The 17,995-nt window shown below is 48.4% G+C and overlaps 2 pseudogenes; one reads left to right on the top strand and one right to left on the bottom strand.

The window, feature by feature from the left end:
* The first annotated feature begins 874 nt into the window (after nucleotides 1–874).
* On the top strand, nucleotides 875–2,801 carry LOC125092719 (uncharacterized; annotated as a pseudogene).
* A 7,593-nt stretch (nucleotides 2,802–10,394) lies between these two features.
* Nucleotides 10,395–17,497, bottom strand: LOC125092720 (uncharacterized; annotated as a pseudogene).
* Between the last annotated feature and the right edge of the window lie 498 nt (nucleotides 17,498–17,995).

Here is a 17,995-nt window from a genome sequence, read left to right on the forward strand (position 1 = left end):
GGGTTGATTTCGTGGAACCAGGGTATCTCCTCTATTTCCTTGGTTGCCCCCTCTTGGACAACATTATGACTGGTGGACCTTGGCAAGAGGAAGGACATGGAGCAGCACTAGGGGAGGAGGCGGAGGAAAGGGAGCAGGGAGGGACAGGAAGAAGGACAGAGGAAGGCAAAGTCCTGCAGATGCAGTCTTAGGGACAGTGACAGCCTCGAAGGGAAAGGATCACGCAGATGGGCTTCTGGGTTTTGGAGAGAATCGGAGGTGGGAAGAGCAGGTGGGCAACCAGAGACCCACCTGCACCCTGTGGAGATCAAGTGACCAAGACCCCGGAGGACACAGAGCTGGGGCATCACCCAACTGAGGGCAGAGCCCATCATCCCCAGAGCAGCAGGCCCGAGTTCGTCAACTGCACTAACTCCCTTTTGTCCTCTCTCACAGCTACCCCAGCCTCCTTGCTGCTCTATGACCTGGAGGAGGATTCCACAGAGGAAGAGGATTCCAACAAAAGGAGCCACACCTCGCCTGTAATTCATTTCTACCTCCATCTCTTGGGCTTCCTCTCTCATCTGTCCATAAGTGCCTCCTCCCAGCTCTTCCCCTTTCCATGCTTTGATGACACCCACCTTGGAGGTCCTAATCTCCGGCAGGCACTCAGGATTTGCATCTGAACTGTCGCATGAAATCCCAGGGTATCCCTCCTCAGCCCTATCCTAACATCACCCTGACAGCTCACCACTGAGTCTGGGAAGCAGCCCTGGACAACAGAGCCAGGAGTAGGCCAGGGAGTCAACAAGGCACAGCTCACCCTGCTGGAGGGGCCTCAGGAAGGGAGGCTGGGCCTGGGTGTCCCCACTTGGTTCTGCACTGCCTGGGAGTCTGTGCTCATGCCCTGTTCTGCTCTTGCTTTCAGCTCTCAAGAAGCTTCCCTTCTGTGGACTTGGCAGAAACAACAAGGGAAGCAGAAGAAGAGAAGGACTTGGGAATAGGGTAAGTTGGGCAGGAAAAGGGGCAGGCGAACATGGACACATACTCTCCTTCATTGCCCTGACTTTGTTGTGGGCATCTTGGGAAACAACACAAAACCCAGGGTGCTGCTCTGACCTCTAGCCACAAAGAGGCGAGGAGAGGAAGGTCACAGTTCCCGCAGGCACTAGGAAGCCTGACAACATCCCATGGGGAACCTGCACCTGATCCGTGCACCTCCCTGTGGTGGTTGGGCGCTGTCGTCCAGGAGCTGCTGCTCTTGGAGGAAGGGGGTTGGCTGTCTGGAGGGACTGGACCCCAGGCAACCCATGCACTGTGCTCCTCTGGAAAAGGGCCCCACACCCCATTGACCCCTCACTCTGCACGACCCAAGCCTTTCCCTCCCACCCTGCGAAAGTCAGGAGATGGCTTGCTTCTGAACAACACTAGTCAGGAAGATAGAGTGGTGGGGTGGCCCCATCTCCCACTTCAGGCACCTGAGAAATGAGCAAACAAGACAGGCCCTGAGGTTCATAGGAGCAGGACACTTCACCCCTCCAAGCACTGCATCCTTTGGGGCACAGAGTAGGCCCCATTCTCTCGCTGAGTAATGTACATTGGCCACTCCCGTAGGACCTGACCAACACCTCCAGTCCCCTGAGCCTCCAAGACGACTCGTGGGAGGTAGCGGGTGCCCTCATGGCACCATTTAACTATGTGAGTTTGATATTCTACAGACTATCCTCAATCCCTCAATCTGCAGGGAAGATCGATCAGGGAAAGCCCTCCCTGCCTGTTTCCACCTTGCCCACCACCTGCCCACAGTGTGGGACCCATGCAAACCCACTTCCCATGAGAGTCAGGAGCACACCTTCTCTGTCACAGTACCTGCAACACTCGTGTGGGCAAAGGCTCCCCCCACAGAGAAGGACATGTTGAGGGCTCTCATAGAGCCTGGGGAAGGGACAGTCCAACAGGAGGAGGACCGGGCAGTAATGGAGCAAGAAGCTCAGTGAAGGGGCCTGAGCGACCCTGGGAGTGTAGCCTTCATTCAGCCCCAGGGGGCCCATGGGAAACTTCCCTTTCTTCATGTCATACATGGGTCCTGCAGGGAATCCTCTACCTCAACACCTCAGAAGACACGTTCCACAAAACCCCATAGGCCTCTCGTAAGACCTGCCCCGAGCCACATGCCACTCACTATCTCATACAACTCCACATGCTGTCTCCACAGCTACACCACAGGACAGTCTGCCCATGACCCCAAGAAACCAGAGTCTCCTGGGGTGCTCAGACAAAGGGAACCAGGAGGGCCCTGTGGCCCCACTTGCAGTTTCGATTTGGGCCCGGAGGAAGATTCAGCATGAAAACACAAGGAAACACACCTGCAGGAATGGCTCTCTTACAACTGACCTCTGTAGGCCAAAGAGAAGACTTCTGGGCAGCCCACCAGAAGACGACGAGGCAAGACAAGAGGACCCTCTTAGTCGGCCGCCACACCCAGAGTTGGCTGCCCAAGTCCTGCTGATGACCGACACTTGGAGCAGAAGGCAACAATCTGGGCCTACAATAGTCCATTGTTTGGTGAGACTGGGCCTTCCTGGGACTGAGGGTCACAGAAGCCTTCCAGTCTTTTCCCCTCTCTGCTTCAGGGGCTGCTCTTCCTCCCGCTGTCCCTCCAGTCCCCAGCAACAATGCAGAGCATGACCGGTGCAGAAAAAAAGCAGGACTGCCAGGGCTCCTTGGCCACCCTGGAATCGACTCGAGGGACAGCAGCCACCCCAGCTGTATTACCCGAGTGTGCCACCCATGAACCACCCCTGTCGCTCCCATGCACCTGACCATGACCAACACTGGACTCAGCACTGGTAGTGGCCCCATAGAGTGGGCCCCACTCAGTCTGTGTGTTTTGCAGTAGCAATAGGTGTAGGGAGGATAGGCTATCCCTAATCTGACCTCAACTTATGGAGAACACAGACACCATGGCAGAGGAACTAGGGCACCAAGTACACCAATGCACCTCGGGGAAAACATGGGCCTCAAGCACGGCAATTGACACCTAGGCAATTAAAAACCTAGGGCATACAGAAATGGGATCCAACATTCCTTTGGTGGGAATGCAAGTTGGTGCAGCCAATTTGGAGAACACTGTGCGGATTCCTTAAGAAATTAAAAATAGAGCTTCCTTATGACCCTACAATTGCACTACTGGGCATTTGCCCCAAAGATACAGATGTAGTGAAAATAAGGGCCATCTGTACCTCAATGTTCAGAGCAGCAATGGCCAACATTCCTTTGGAAGCACATTAAAGCATTGCACGTTTTGCATTACCTGAGCCTTCCAAGTCCAAAGCTCTCAGGAAACATTTCATCTCAAAAGGCAACCCTAATCTATCTCCCTATGTTCAAGAAGAATCTCTTCTCCTTGTAACGAGGCATAATTCCAAACCTCGGTGGTTTGACCAAGGCTCGAACGGGACTGTCCTATGGGGAGAGCTAGGCAGAGACTCAGATGGGACTAAAGGGCTTTAAGGAACTAAGGCTGACTTTCAGAAAACCTGCAGCCATCAAGTCCCTTGGGAATATTTGCCTGACCCCTTGCTTCCAGACTTCCCCACCACCTCACCAGGAGCATTAAGAATGTCACTCTCTGGCAGGTGTAGGAACCTCTGATATATCGGGCACCTCAGGAAGAGGAAGGTGCCCAAATCCATAGGTATTGCAGGCATGTCTGATGGCAAGTCCTTCCCTTGGCTTCTGGCCTAGAGAGACAACAATTAGAGATTCCTCAAAAAAGTCCCAGTGATGCAGACTCTAAGCAATCAACATGATTGATCACTAGGCTTGCGATTCTAAGCGATCACCATGATTGATCACTAGGCTTGCTGAGCTTAATTCAATAATTGGGTCACGTGGATTAAAGTGGGACTTGCTTTCCAAGGACATGAGCCCCAGATTGGCTGTCTCTGGAAAGGAGCATTCTTTTGAAGAGGAAAATTAGGGTTCAGGAAACCACCTTTGTAGACGTTCAAATCTAACACTGGTGACCTTGCCATATGTGTTGTTTACCTAAGCGAGACAACTTGAGGTTATCTTCAGAAACATTTCCATGTTAGTTCATGGATAGGCAATCTGCTTGCTTCTTTTTTTTTTTTTTTTTACCTGATATACATGTTTTATTCTATTGTTTTTAAATTTTTTTTTATTTTTTCAGCATAACAGTATTCATTATTTTTGCACCACACCCAGTGCTCCATGCAATCTGTGCCCTCTACAATACCCACCACCTGGTGCCACCAACTTCCCACCCCCCACCCCTTCAAAATTTTCAGATCGTTTTTCAGAGTCCATAGTCTCTCATGGTTCACCTCCCCTTCCAATTTCCCTCAACTCCCTTCTCCTCTCCATCTCCCCTTGTCCTCCATGCTATTTGTTATGCTCCACAAATAAGTGAAACCATATGATAATTGACTCTCTCTGCTTGACTTATTTCACTCAGCATAATCTCTTCCAGTACCCCCATGTTGCTACAAAACTTGGGTATTCATCCTTTCTTTCTTTCTTTCTTTTTTTTTTTTTTTTACAGCTTTATAAACATATATTTTTATCCCCAGGGGTACAGGTCTGCGAATCGCCAGGTTTACACACTTCACAACACTCACCATAGCACATACCCTCCCCAATATCCATAACCCCACCCCCTCTCCCAACACCCTCCCCCCATCAACCCTCAGTTTGTTTTGTGAGATTAAGAGTCACTTATGGTTTGTCTCCCTCCCAATCCCATCTTGTTTCATTTACTCTTCTCCTACCCCCTCAACCCCCCATGTTGCATCTCCTCTCCCTCATATCAGGGAGATCATATGATAGTTGTCCTTCTCCAATTGACTTATTTCGCTAAGCATGATACCCTCTAGTTCCACCCATGTCGTCGCAAATGGCAAGATTTCATTTCTTTTGATGGCTGCATAATATTCCATTGTGTATATATACCACATCTTCTTGATCCATTCGTCTGTAGATGGACATCTAGGTTCTTTCCATAGTTTGGCTATTGTAGACATTGCTGCTATAAACATTCGGGTGCATGTGCCCCTTCGGATCACTACGTTTGTATCTTTAGGGTAAATACCCAGCAGCTTTTGGGATTTTATCAAGATCAAAAGCTTTTGCACAGCAAAGGAAACAGTGAACAAAACCAAAAGACAACTGACAGAATGGGAGAAGATATTTGCAAAGGACATAACAGATAAAGGGATAGTGTCCAAAATCTATAAAGAACTTAGCCAACTCAACACCCAAAGGACAAATAATCCAATCAAGAAATGGGCAGAGGACATGAACAGACATTTCTGCAAAGAAGACATCCAGATGGCCAACAGACACATGAAAAAGTGCTCCATATCACTCGGCATCAGGGAAATACAAATCAAAACCACCATGAGATATCACCTCACACCAGTCAGAATGGCTAAAATGAACAAGTCAGGAAATGACAGATGCTGGCGAGGATGCGGAGAAAGGGGAACCCTCCTACACTGTTGGTGGGAATGCAAGCTTGTGCAACCACGCTGGAAAACAGCATGGAGGTTCCTCAAAATGTTGAAAATAGAACTACCCTATGATCCTGCAATCTGCTTGCTTCTTATTGCGTGGGGATAAGAGCAGGACAGCATGGGTTCAAGGTTAATTCAACAACTGGAACATGCGATTAATTCCTCCATGACTGTAGAACTCATCTAGCACCTTGACCAATTGGATGGGGCTGGTATGTGGAACTCATTCCCTCAAAGCCAGAGAACATACACTACTCCACAGTGTTCTCTGGGGACCTATGGAGACAATGAAGGACCCCACTCTCTCTGTAACTGGGGCGGAGGGTGCACTTGGGAAGGCTATTATTTCCCGGACAAGCAACTTACCAGCGACTCCTATTAATGAGGATATTCAGGTGAGATCTCAAATAAAAAGGCCTCCTTGGAATGGTTTCTTCCATCACAGTCCTACTGATCCAAGGAGCCACACCATTCAGGTAAAATGGCAACCAAAGTGTTTAGCTAAGCATCCAACTGCCCTCCTGGGAAAAGGAACGTCACAATTCATACGGGATCGCACCTGACTCTAAGGACGTGGCATCAGTTCCAGAGCGTCACAGAGAACAAAGGCCACCAAATGATGCTGGGAGGCCAATTTATCAAGTACCAGCTTATGCTTCGAGATATGCCCAAACTAACACCTGAAACCAGCCCAACTTTAAACGCAGTGACCCTTGGACCTGGACCTGACCACTCTACGCCCATGGCTCATAACTGTTGAAAAGTTCTTAAGTCAACCAGACTTAAGATGCCACTACGAAAATGCAAGGACAGATGGTTTAGCAATGGCAACAGTGTCAAGGAAAAGGGGTAAGAAAAACCAGGTGTGTTGTCATTAGTCAAACTCAGACTGCTGAGGACAAAGCCTGACAGCAAACATGTCTGCCCTCAATGCAGAGATCTTAGTGCCCACCTGTTGGCTGTAATTCGCAAAAACCTTACAAGTATTTATCCTGACTCCAACAGGCCTTCCTTGTCCTCTATACCCATGAAACAATTTAGAGAAAAGGTTCTTCTCCCCAAACCATTACCCACCAACCCAACATGGGCCGGAAATGATTTCCCATTCCAAGAATGGCCCTCCAAACCCAAGTAGACCTTGAAAGCCTGACTGCAGTTCAAAAAGACTCAGGATGAGATAAGTGTCCCTAGCTGGGACACCATGGCCATGAAGCTCTAACCTGTGCCCAAGCTCCAGAGGCCACCGGACACTGAGGGTGGGCCTAGATGCATGGGTGCATTATTAAAACCATCACCAACCCAGCCGACCTTCCCCATTTCAAGCAATGGTGCACGTGTGCTCTATTTCATTGACATGGCCACCTAGCATCCATCTTTGTCCCACTTTGGGACTGGAGGATGTCTTGTGGTATGGGGAAGTCCTTGCTGAGTACACAGGCAAGGTCCTACATGTCACCCCGAACAGGATTTCTCAATGAAATATGGGAATGATCCCAATGCATAAAGCAGTTCTACAAAACGCAAAGGCTTTAGATGTTGTAACTGCTTCACAAGGTGGAGCTTGTGCCAAGCTAAAGACAGAATGCTGTGGGTACGTTCCCCACTATCACAAAGAGATTTCTGCTTTCCTAACAGACACCACTGCTCAAATCCACACTTCCAAGGATCCCTCTCTTTAAGGACTGGCTCAACTCTTGGCCTGGGGGAGGGTTCTCACCTACTATCAAAGGACTCTTCATGGGGATTCTCCTTCTCTTTCTTCTTCTAACCCTGTTGTGTTGTTTCCCCCCACCCCCACCCCATCTCTGCAGATGGTGCCAGGAACCCTTCACTGCACTCACTTTCAGAGGACAGATGGTCCTTTCCACTCAGGAAGATCCATTCACACGCTCTCCCCTGCACTCAGCAGCTTCTTCATTTCACAACTCTGACATAGAGAGGTCCCCCAGCTGACCAGCTATGACCCACAGGTAGGATAGCTTTATACCTCTATTCAGCAGGAAGAAGTTACAGAAGATGAGATCATCCTCCTTCAAAAACCTTAACAACAGAAGGGTATAAACTGCTCAGGGGCACATGAGGAGGGAGGAGAAGGCTAGCCGAGCACAAAGCAGGAGCTGACACACCACACCGCCCCCCAACATGTGATATGGGTGACATTCCTCAGGCACTCTGAGTGCCCTAAAACCAAGGGAAGGAAAAAACAGATACCCCACAAATAGAGATAAAATCCCTGCAAGACCGGAGTCTCCCTCAGTTTATAAAAGTCCTCGTGATGGATTGCATGGAGCACTGGGTGTGGTGCAAAAATAATGAATACTGTTATGCTGAAAAAATAAAAAAATTAAAAAAAAAAGTCCTCGTGATTCTCCAGGAAGAGGCTTGCTTAACAAGAGGCTAGCTAACTTCCAGAGACTAGTAACTCCGTTCCCTGAAACCCTTACATCACCACTCCCCTTCATAACACTCAGGGAGGCTGAGGCCAAAGGAAATGTCAATAAAACGGAATTTCTACTAAAACCTGCAGTCCCTTGAGAAGGACTTGTGAGAAGAGGAAGGTAACATTCTTCCAGGAAGCTTCCAACCATCTTTCTATTAATGCCATCCTAGAAAAACCACCTTCACCTGACAAGGGCAAAGCCTCCTGTACCCTGTGTGTCCTCTGTCCTACTGCAACATTCTTGCAAAACCTCCCTTTTGCCTGACCTCCCCCAATGCCATCCTAGAGAGTCAGCCTCCTCTCACGAACCCAGCATAGCAACCCTTTCTACCCAAGGGTCGTATCCCTGTGCTTTAATAAAAAATCACCTTTTTCCAACAAAGCTATCTCAAGTCTTCTTTCTTGACCATCCATCCGCTTTGAACTCTAACGTCTTTCCTACATCAGTCCTGTCTCTTGTAAGGCTCCTGTGGAAATAACCCTGCAACATGGTCCCATTTCTGTCAGCTCTTCTGTCTCCATCCACCTAACCCACTGCACATTCTGTGTCCTCAGAGGACAGGACACTTCTGTGATTCTTGGACTGAAACTATCACGTGGTACCTCTTTCTCTCCTCAACTTTGTTGAGTTTGCCCATCTTAATCTCCCCAGCAGTCCATCCTCACTTTCTTTTCCTCACCTGTTTATCTGGTCAATAGGTTCGAATCACCAATATCTATAACAGGTTTCTGCTCCTTAGTAGATGACTCCATTTCTTTCCTTTGTCATCAAGCTCAAATCTTAACTCTCAGATGTTTGTCTCACATCTTTCAAAATTTTGCTTTCCCCTAATGCCGCTCTACCAGTTTCTCTTCTCCCTTTTTTCAAACCCTCCCTCCCTTGCTTCCTTCCTTCCTTCCCTTCTTTATCTTTTTGTTCTTTGTATTCCTTCCTCCCTCCCCCTCTTTCTTTCTTTGGTTATGTTATGTTAGTCCCCATACAGTACTTCAGTACTTTTTCATATACTGTTTCATGTCCCATTCTCTGTGTAGAACCCCCAAGAGCTCAAGGCAATACATTCCCTATTATAAAGGATGAAGTGATACCCATACGGGTGCATCTCAAAGGTCTGTTATTCTGCAAGTCAAGGGGAAGCTTCATGGTAATGGACCCTGGCCTTCCACACTACAGCTGGACATGGAATACGCTAAGCATTCACCACAAACTCCTGTCTTCCAAGACATTGAGCATACGGGCTGTCCCCACAGAAATTTGTATAGTTTCATTTATCAGCTGAAAGCTGCCTCAAGTCAAGCCATGGCTTGAGTGTCTGTAAAAGTCACTGGCTTCAACACGACTCACCAGTATAGCCTTTGAAAATTAAACATCCAAAATTTAATCAGCAGGTGACGTGGCTGTCAGGCTACCATGTAAAAAGATCATCTGAATTCCAGAAAGTAACACTGCACCCGACTACTAGTGGCATGAAGAGGTTGACACAGAGATGATTCCTGAAGGTAGGGGCTGGAATTCGTAGGTTGCATCAGGAAGGGAGGAACATGAGTGAGCAATCCTTCCGCAGCCCCTCCTGTTCCGGCCATTATCAGAGAGGTCACACTGCATAGGAACCCGGCCAATGCTGGGGCACAGGAGGAAGATTTGTCATGTACCTCACCTCACTCCATCTGTGTTATGTCCTGGAAAGAGGAACCTTGTATTTACAGACAATGTGGAAGAACCTTCAGCCATGTGTCCCTGCTGCAAGTGACATCAGAGCTCATTCATCCTGGATCGCACCACACACATCTGCCCAGTGTGGGAGACCCTTTGGTCAGGGCTCTAACCTCGGGAGACATGACAGAACTCACCCTTCTGAGGAAAGTAGACATGATAAGCATGGGGGAAACAATTCTAGGGCATTGCTCTCCTCTGTAGACAGAAAACCACTGGAGTGGCACCGTAGGGATGGAAGAAAGGTCGAAGACCCTTCATTCAGAGGGTTCTGCTCTTATTCACTCCCAGGACCTCACACCGGGTAGAGGCCATGTGGTGGGATTGCTGTGCAAAAGCTCGCAGCAACATGCATCTCCTTGAGGCCATGAGCACGTTCCCACAGACAGAAAGTGGTCGGATGCCATCTTCAAGGGAAAGCATTTACTAGAGTCACACCATTAGCCAACATCCGAGGATCCCCACCGGAAGGAACTCCAACAAATGCAGTCAATGTGGAAGAGCCGTTAGAAACAGCTCTCATATTTGGAGATACCAGACAACTCAGAGCAGAGAAACCTGTGTCTGTCATCACTGGGGCCCCGTCTTTACTCAGAGCGCCCACCTTTCTCACCACCACAGAAATCACACAGTGATCACAAACCCTGTGTCTCCGATCACTGAGGCAGAGCCTACTGCCGGAAGTGGTCCCTTTCTCAACACCAGAGAACTCACACGGGGAGAACCACTAGTGCTCTATATTGGTGGGAGAAGCTTCAGCTGGGGCTCTGGGCTGACCTCCCACGACCATCTCAGAGTGTGCGTCATCCCTCACCTCGGAGCGAAGGTGCAGGGACCTCCTGGGACCCTCCGCATCATCACTGCTGCTGAATGCCAATGAAATCCATGTGGGAATCCCATTACTCATGGAGCCAACATGTGAAGAACCTGGGAGGATTCCCACAGAAGAAAATCCTCCCAGTGTGATGAGGAAATGAATGTGCTCAGTTATCTCTTCTTCTGTAGCTAGCAACGACACCCTCACAGTGAGGAAACACTGATCCTCACCACAATGGGGTGAACTTCTTCCCCTGATACTCACAACAGAGGATCACTGGACAAATACCTCCCAAGGAATTTCTTAGGGTGAAATTGAGATACAAACTCAGACACTGACAATTTTTCACTGTAAGCACATAAAATTGCATCACTTTCTGAGGGATGCTGAATGCAGTATTTCAGTAACCAATAGCTAGAAATAAAGCAAATATGCTCCCATCCATCAGTACTTGCATAAAGGCCAGTATCACAGAACAGGCGGTGTCTCACAACCGTGCACACTGTGCCAAGTTAAGAACAGGGGACTTCCCTTTACTAGCTCTCACAATTGACACAGGTACTGTCTCTTGGTAGGAAGTTTGACATATAAATACACTGCCTGTGATCCATGAGAATATCAATTGGAGGGTTAACTCAGAATCTTAGAACACAATGTGATTGACATATGTTCACGAAAACATTAATCTATTGATGAATGTAGATTGCAAGGATGAATTGCAACAAGACTCAACAAACACATGGTTTGTGATCTACCTCTCATGCGTCCTTCATTCTACTAATATTGTCCTCATAATTTGGAAAGGATTTACAAATTAATTAGATGCTTAGAAATATATCTATTTTCTTTACTTTTTTGAGAGCAAGAGAGCTAGAGAGGGAGCAAGAACAGTCGGTTGGGCAGCAGGGAAGAGGGAGAGGAAGCAGGCTTCACATTGAGAAGGGTATCCAATGCAGGGCTTGATCCCCGAGGATCCAGGGATCCTGGCCTCAGCCAAGGGCAGATGCTTACCCAACTGCGCCACCCAGGGGCTGGCAAATTAATTTCATCTTTTACAAAGGTACTCTTCTGGAAGACATGTCAGTACCAGGGCAGGAAAACTTCTACAGTTCAGCATCAGGCAGTGAGGGCTTTCTCCCCATCTATGAGAACTTGGGAACCAAGTGGTTTTCTCCACCACCAAGAACAGCTATGTAGCTCTGGGACTGAGATGGTGTAAGACCACTGCAGACACGGAAATACTCCCTGATATGGAAGATATTAGAACAGTATGGGGTATTTACTCCCCCTTGTCTGAAGACAAAGCATGTCCAGGAATGTCTGCATGGTTCTTTCAGTTAAGGGACCAATTCTTGTTTTGGCTCAGGTTATGATGTCAGGGTTATGGGACTGAGCCACATGTCATGCTATGCAAGGCATGTGGAACCTGCTTAAGGGTCTCTCTTACCCTCTGCAACTCCAACTGCCCCCCCCAAAAAAAGAAAGGAGAGAGAGAGAGAAAAAAAAAAACGTGCATGGAAGTCCACTCAGTCATCCATTTGTAAAGATGCCCAATATTCTTTGCTCTAGATGAATGGACTAATAAAGCAAGTGTGGACAGAAAGTCGATCGTAGAGAGAAGGTCTATTTATAAGGTAAACCTGAAATACTCAGGATTCTGCTACCAGAGGCAACCTGTAATTCAGAAGTTTTGTGTGGGGCAGGGACTTGCAGAACCGTCTCCATATGTGCCATTAAGTAATTTTCCCCAAGCAACAAACTCTAGATATTCAGGTTAAGGGTTCATCTCGAATTTGATCAACAAGAAGAGGATATATTTTCCTCTGGAAGGAAGACAGAAGCCAGCACATAAGACACCCAAGTCAAGGCCTGAACCTCAACCCAGGCAGAAGGTTCAGAACCAAGACTACTTACTACTGTGATGCACAAGCAGCAGGGAGATGACAGGGGTCATACTCCTGTACATCTTGCGCTTGAATCTGCACTGAAGAGACAGAGGCCAGACTTATTGGTTGCTGCCAATGAGGCCAAGTCACCTGAGCCTCGAAGCACCACCTGTAAAAACAGGGAGAGCATTTCGTTGAGGTCTCAGGGCCCAAACTTGGGAAGACACAATGTCACACGAAACTGAAAGCATGCTCCTCCCTTCCAGGAGAGAGCACGAGCTCAAAGAAGCAAAAACCACTGGATCCCAAAATTTGTGAAAGACTTATCATTGCTGCTGGCAGACCTTCAAATAATACATACATGGTCAATTGGCTACCAGGAGTTCCATGACATCTATGCCATACCTAACCAGGAGGATGTGGGCCAGGAGGTGGCCCTTAGGTCAATCGCCATTTGCAACTAGTGACGAGAGTCTAAATAAAGTTCCTGCTCATCCCAGAATCAAAACAGAAAATCTGCAGAAACCTTATTTTAACTGCATTTTGCATGACCATCCTAGGAATGCTTACTTCTCCTTGAATCATCTTTCACCTTTGACATGGTTCTCATTCATCTACCCCATAATTTCAATGACACGGAACTCCCATAGGAGATGTGCATATACTCTACCTCCTCAATGTCTTTTCTACTCTACGTGATTGACTCTGTTAGTCTTGCTTCCTTTCTTTTTTCACAGCTCTATTTGGCTGAAATGAGCATCCGGTCTTTCCTTTCTAAGACATGCCTCTCATGGATCCTGGAACTCAAAAAAAGAAATAAAAAAACCAACAACTAATCACCACCAATACGAATATAACCTATACCTTGGAGACTGAAGTTGTTTCATTCCTAACTGGAGAATATGCTACTGACCCAAAGGGCAAGCCCTCCAAAAATCAGCTTCTAGAGGATCCTGGGATGATTTGGGGTATAGTTCTTATAGGATTTTCCCAATCAGGAAACACTGCCAGCCTCCAAAGTGAGGTCCCCAAACCTGATTGCAAACTAAATAGATTCAGAACTTCACGGGACCCATTGTGAGGTACAGAAACGCTTGGCGGTGGTGGCAGCAGGTGCCAGTCCACATGGGTGATGGATTTCAGTTCAACGGATTTGGGATGGTTTCTTACATGCAAGAAGGCAGCCGCAATCTCACTTGGTTTCTTAGCATCTATTCTAACTAAGCCTGGCAGGCATTGTGACAGACCGTTCCATACAGATTTTGAAACCCTGCTGTGCTGGAACTTTTCATGAGAAATCTCTAGAGTGAACTTTCAGTAGTGTGTCCAGGCCAAAGCCAAGCGCAGTACTAAATCAGACTTGACAGCAATACCTGTCAATTTGGGTGGATTCCTCTTCTCGAGGTCCCCCAAAGAACCTGAGTTTCATATACCTGCCAACAAATAACATTCCCTACTTATCTGGCAAGGCTCCTGGGCACTGTGTCATCAAGGTGTCAAGACGCTATGGCCAAGGGGCTCCACAAAATCGCCCTTAATTCCTGAAAATTGTCTGGTCATTATCTGAGTCTATACACATTACTCTCAAATTCGGCATTTCACTCAACCCCTGGGTTCCCAACTGTGTCCTGTTACAAGAAAAAGGCACTTGTGCTGAACTTACACGAATAATCCTTAGTACCTTGGAAGAACAAATTCTCCCTGAGAGTTTCTGAGTGATGGGGGGTTCAGGGAGGGAGAGAAGTTAAATGCTCCCATTTGTTCACACAGAAATATTTCATCACATTTCTGTAGATCATGGATATTTTCAGATAGAGTTTCCCTCAATCTGGAAGAAGAAACATTAAAGAACAAGCAATGATTCAAACAAGAGTCACAAAGGTAGACTCATGTTCCTCAACTCACTCAGTCCCCACTTATTAATTCTTGTTTGGCATCAATGCAACTTTTCCATGAGTTCTGCAAATCCATACCCAGTTGAGTTTGAGGATTTTCATGATTGGACACTAAGACCCCATGAGACACATCACTGTGTACAGTCACAGGCATTTAATGGCAGAGTAGGGATGAAAAACCTGTAGACACATGCTTAATGAGATATATTTTCACCAAACATAGAAGGCAAAATGTCAACATGGAAGCAGAGAGTCCACAAGACCTGCATCCTGGTCCCTAGGGCATGGGGGGTCCATGAGTTTCTGTATCTCCAAGCCAAAGATGCTCATGTATTCTGAGCTAAGGTTTCTGCTTCTAGAATTTTCTCCCAAGGAGAAAACCAGAGGTCTTGTAAAGGACTTGCAACAGTGTTTATAGAGGCTTCCTGGATGATGGCGAAGCCCCACAGCTCACCACCTTGCCCAAGGCCCACAAACCTGTTCAGTGCCCCCTTTGCATCCACCATGGTCATGCAGGTCTAGCCCTTTCTCCCTCGGTTGCACAGCACACCCTCTCCTGGTGTCCAACAGGCCACTCGGCCTCTGTGTGCCATTTTCTCGATGGATTTCTTTGGAAGAAGGTAACCCGCAAAGGGGTGGAAGGAGCAAATATACTCCTTCCCACCCTATCTCCCTCCTTGCATCCATCCAAGGTTTGTGCAGGGGGAGCACAGCTGCAGGGACATGCAGATGGGGTCCTTCTTCTGTGGTGCTTCCACGAATCCCCCTGCACAGAGCCTGAAACTTAGTGCTTAGCAGGCTCTTTTGGTCTCTACCCCCACTGTCCATCCCAGCCACGGGGCAGCATTCCAACTGCCAGCCTCCTCAGAAAGAAGTCCTGCACCCTAGATAGCTGCCCTCTGTCCAACACCCAGGTGCTGACCTAGGCATTTGAAAGGAGACTGGATGAGGAGACACGCCCACGACACCCAGGTTCCAGAGTGTGCTCCACACCACACCACCATCTACTTCAGGGTTGTGGTGATGGCAGACTTCACGCTGTGTGCTTTTTGCCCTCAGACATGCCAACCCTCCAATGCGACACAGAGCACAGAACCGGGCTTCAGCCCCCTGGCGACCTGGCTGGCTGATTCAGTTGCCTGGGCCTGCCTGCCTCCCTTCCTTCTCCAATACTTTCCTATGAGCATCTGACTGGGCCTTGTGACTCTAGATCTGCTCCAGAGCCCTGGGCCCTGGGTGCAGGCCATCAACAGGTAGTTGGGGAGCCACAGACTCCAGCTGGCCGGCCCTGTACTCCCCTCAACCCAAACACCATGGTGACCAATGTGGGCCCAGGTGCCAAATAGGACTGTAGCCCCCGCCTTCCTGCTCAACCTCACGGGGCACCTCTGAAGCAAGGCATGTCAGCCCCAAATACCTGTCCCCCAAACCCCTCCCCACTGGCTGAAGAACCCCTAGGGATAGATGTAGAGAGAGGCCAACACAATCTACACTCCAGGCATTGCATTTCCCTCAGCCTCTCATGGTACACAGGTGGGTCAGAGGAGGATTCAGCACAACAGCACAAATAACACTTAAGTAGTGATTAAATGTGTTTCTCCCAAGGTGGCATCATTTCCAGATACCTGGCAGCAGGTCTGGTTGTCAGCCTACCTGTTCTCCAGAAAGATCCCTGTTCTGACATTGATAAGCAAGCCACAGACCAAGAGTAACTCTGCAGGTAAATGGGCCCAATGTATGCTGGATCCTTTTATTTTGTTGCTTTGATTTTGCGCTAAAGTCCAGGGAGATACCTTTGGGGCATGGATGGGGCTCTCTGTTCAAGAGCACAGGAGGTAAATGAGCCATATGTTCCCCTCAACACCACTTCTAGGATAGGCCGCGTCAAGCTACTACCCATGTGCTACCCTGTGACCTCAGCAGGGCCAAAGCACAGCCTGCTCCATGGATGTGGATAGAACAGGGATGCTGTCCCTGAGCCACATATTCTGAAGCCAGAACTCTAAGGGAACTATGCATGTGGGCTGGTTCTAGCACAGAAACTGGCAAACACCATGCAGCACTGAAAGTCACCCAGGTTCCTGGAAGCCTCAGAGTGGGGGTTCAGTGGCTGTTCTGCTTTCCAGATTGCCCCTGTTCTGTCCTGACTCAGACCTAAGCTGGAAACCCTGTGGTCCCTCCAAGGTCGGGTGGCATAAAAAGGGCCTAGAGGAGTTGGGGTGGCCCTGGGAAGGCAGCCCACTGAGGCAGATCCGAGGAGGAGGCTGGAGGGCATATGGGGCTCACTGAGATGGGAACCCAGGCAGATTGCTGTGGAAACAGGGAGCCCAGTGTCTGTGGAGGGTGAACATATCACTGCCTCAACAGCTGTTTCCCTGGAAAATGAGTGAATCTGTCCGTGCCCCATGTCTTCTGTAGAACGGGGCCTCACACACTTTGTCCCCCAGGATTTGGTGAGGAGAAACCAAGACAATGAACAATAAGCACCTCACCAGTGCTTGGAACAGAAGCGGCATCCATGAAGACACATCTCCCTAGGACTGCTTGGTAGGAAACGTGTTTTGGCTCAGCTGGACATGTGGTTTTGAATATCAGGAAAAAAGCACCTGTCTTCAGGGAGCCTCCCTCCAATGTGGTGACTCAGAGACACCCTGATCCAGTTACACAACCTCCTCTCAAGGGACATTCCTGCCTGTCTGGTAAATATAGGGCTCTGTTGACACACTATCTTGCAAGCCCTGCCCCAGGAAGCTGTGAACCAGCAAGTTTGTGGCTCCCAGTTGGGCCCAGCTGTCCTCCCCGTGTCACCAGGACAGTGTCCATGGGCCTCTGCCCTTACCTCAGTTCTCAGTGGTGATGACAGTGGCCTCTAGGGGCTCCTCCAGCCCTGCCTCCTCTTGGTCATCAGCCTGAAGATGTATGCTGAATCTGGGGCCAGCTCAGTGGCCATGAATTGCCTCACCATGGCACCCATCTCCACTGTGGTGGACGTGCTGGAGTTGCTGTTGGCCAGGCAGTAGGCGGTCTGATACCCTGTGGGTGGGACAGGAGGCCCACGCATCAGTCTCATCACCCCACTCGGACCCCACATTCCCGCCACCCCACCACCACCACTCTGCCCTGTTTCCACCACGTCCTTCATCATCTACCAGCATCTGAGAGAAATGGCACAGCCCCAGTGGCAGATGGAGCCTCTGAGTGCTGGGCCCCCATAACTCTAATTCCCCTTCATCCATCCCACCACCAAGACATGGAAACAATTTCATCTTTAGTGATTCAATACTTACATAAAACACCAGTACTCATCATATCAGCAATTTACAACCTCCCAAAAAACCAAGTTCCAGAACAAGATGCCTTTTGTGGTACTTTCTACCATTCAGAGAAGGATTCATAACAGTCATTTGCCCACGTTTCCAAAAAACAGAAGAGAAAGCTTCTAAACTCTTTTGCTGAGGCCAAAATTACACTAATACAAGAATAAAGGAGGACACCCCAAGAAAGAATCTTATAGTCCAATATTCCTGATGACCATAGATGCAAAAATGTTTAACAAAATACTAGCAACCCAAGTTCTCCAATATGCTGAGAGGATCATATACTATGATCAAGTGGGATCTTGCAGGAATGCAATGATGGCTTACAGGCGCACATCGATCAAAGTGATACAGCACATTATCAAAATAAAGAATACAAATGATGTGATCATCTTGAGATGCATGGGAGCATT

Source organism: Lutra lutra, unplaced genomic scaffold (genome assembly GCF_902655055.1).
Source record: "Lutra lutra unplaced genomic scaffold, mLutLut1.2, whole genome shotgun sequence".
Taxonomy (NCBI): domain Eukaryota; kingdom Metazoa; phylum Chordata; class Mammalia; order Carnivora; family Mustelidae; genus Lutra; species Lutra lutra.